We start from the raw sequence: 2,671 nt of genomic DNA, 5'->3' as shown, positions 1-2,671 counted from the left end.
GTAAGTTGTTTTGATATTGCTAGATTAGCAATGTTATAGCTTCTTCATCAAGTTAGCCGGTGAGATGTTCCCTTATGATGACCGGCGTCGTAGCAATAAACATAAACGAACTCAACATAGATTTCCTCGATATCAGCTGGCTTGTTTTTTTTTTAAATCAATTACTACACTTTCTCGTTACAATGTTCATGCATTGTAAGAGTTACATCAGCTAGCTGACTTATTCTCAAAAATAGTGACATTTTAGCTAGGCTAGGTAAAGATTTTGGTCGCCATCCCCTGCTTAGATGTTGCTTCCTCTAACCAATGGTTGCGTGGAACGTCATCGGCCGTGTAATCGACTGAAAGACTGCTGTAACATGTGGTGGTTAGCTGCTACGTGAAATACCTAGCCAAGCGTCTTAACCTGGCAGGCGGCAGAGGAACGCTCTCATAGGTTCAGGCGCAATTTCAATAGTGATGCCTGCCACTGCGAAGGCTAGCAGTTGAGTTGCTATATGTTCATCACTACCTGGATGCCAACACGTTAATTAATTAAATGTCAGTTCATCAGTGAATAGTAGTTATGTTTGATTATGCTTGGGACACCTATATTATGCTGGCTAGTTATCCGTGTGGCGTGCTTGTGTCCCTGGTCTCAATTTGGGAGTAGCAGGAGATAATCGAGCGTAGTTTATAAGTATTGACCTATAGGGCCCAGTAACAATGGTTTGATTAGCTATGCCAACATCAAAGGGTCATTAATAATTCAATTAATTTAGTTTTTTTGGGGGTGTTGATGCCTGGGATAGTATTGAATTGGATGCCTCTCCTTTTGAGAGCCTTTTTTCTGGTGCTGCTCTTTCTGATATATTTTTGGTTACATTTTCTGCATGGCTAGTAGGAGGTGAGCATGATGCATTTTGCGCACCCTCTTAGTCTAATTGCAAGAACAGTAATTTGATGAGTCATATTGTAAAACTCATGCCTGTATCCATGTCTCTGAAGACAATCACTTTCACTGTCATTCAGCTACAGTCACCTTCTGAACTTCACTTAAAGGAAACTTTGAGTGGAAGTATCTTTTGGTATATGTTTAATTAGTCCATATCTTAAACTTGATTGCTTAATTACAAAACATTTTAGGACCGTATCAATAGTGGACTAATGAAACTACAAATACCAAAATATAGTTTGAGTGGTATATTTTCCTTGAATATTTCAAATAGGCCTTGTCTAGTCCAAAAGGTTTAGCATGAATCTGAGGTTTTGTGCCTAAGACTTGGAAAAGAGAGCACCTAATCTAACCACTAGTCTCTAGACCTTGTGGGCTCAGGGTAAGAGTTGAATACCCCTTGCTTACCCAGACTAGTATCGCATTAGAAATGGACATCAATGTTTGGTGAGCCTACCCATCCCAGCACCAGCCAGGATCCTAGCTCTCTTTATACCAGGACTCTCCAACCTTGTTCCTGAAGAGCTACCATCCTGTAGATTTTCACTGAAACCCTAATCTAGCATATTTGATTCTAATAATTAGCTGGTTGATAAGCTGAATCAGGTTAGTTACAACTGGAGTCAGATTGAAAACCTAGCTCTACAGGAACAAGGTATAGTCAGGTATAGTTCCTTGAGTGAACGGGCTGGTGCTTTTTTTGCCTACTTGACAGGTATGTCATCGAGGCCCAGGATGAAATGTCCTGGCTTCTAGAGATGGATGTAGTCTTTAACTTCAGCCAAATTTGTCATACATCATGTTATTGCTATGTATAACAACTCCAGGTACTTTTCATGTGTTTTAGTATCTTTGTGAAAAGTTGAGCCAAGCCAATTACTAGTATGTTCTATTTGAGGCGTATGGCTTAGATTTGAACAGATTATTATTTAAATTTTTTATAGATTGTCAATCAATACAGTTTCATTGTAATCTGTACAAGAATCCCATTATCTTCCTGTACAGATGTTGGTCTGTGTCACTCCCTCATAGGTTGAGTTATTTATATTACACAAAATGGCTGTAGAGGACAGCGGGAGACGGGAGGACAGACAGAAAAAAATACAGACAGACTGAGTGAGTGGGGGAGAGACAGATGCACCAAGAGACGGGGAGAGAAACACACACAGGAAGGCTGTGTGCTTTGTCATCCATGGCATGGTGTCACTGTACAGTAGTTGTCATTGTGTTGCATAAGTAGATATCCAACACATGTAATCAATCAAGGCCCTGCTTTACAGTGATGAGATTCAGGTCAGGTAGATGATAATCCACCTTAATCCCTGTAGGTTTACTAGGCTACTTTACTAACCTGCTCCTACCCAGCCCTCTATGGCCAGGCAGGGTGATACTCTATAGGCGGAGGAGTGAAGGGTGATTCTCATGAAACTGGTGCTTGACCCAAATAATTTCTCTTGGATCACTAAGATTAGATCTGTATTTTTTTATTTCAGAAATGTTTATTTTTCATCTTCCAAACCTGCTTATTCTTACCATAATCCACCAATATTTCGGAAATATTAAGAAAAATGTAATTTTTCAGCAACTTGAAAAAGTTTTAGGGTAATGAAAAAACATGTTCACAGACGGTGTTTTTGCGTAATAAATATTATTGTTTAATGTAAACTTCAACTAGTATACAATTTGTATGATTTATGGACAGTACAGCAACGTATGCGTTTATATATCATCTGTATA

The 2,671-nt window shown here is 39.2% G+C and overlaps 1 protein-coding gene across 2 annotated transcripts in view; it reads left to right on the top strand.

Annotated features, from left to right (window-relative positions):
• LOC110499230 (fatty acid synthase) overlaps window positions 1-2,671 on the top strand; it is a 31,157-nt gene that overhangs the window by 596 nt on the left and 27,890 nt on the right. The window lies entirely within an intron of this gene.

The sequence above is a fragment of the Oncorhynchus mykiss genome, chromosome 20 (genome assembly GCF_057628025.1).
Source record: "Oncorhynchus mykiss isolate SJ-2025 chromosome 20, ASM5762802v1, whole genome shotgun sequence".
In the NCBI taxonomy this organism is placed as follows: domain Eukaryota; kingdom Metazoa; phylum Chordata; class Actinopteri; order Salmoniformes; family Salmonidae; genus Oncorhynchus; species Oncorhynchus mykiss.
This window is presented reverse-complemented; position numbering and strand designations above follow the sequence as displayed.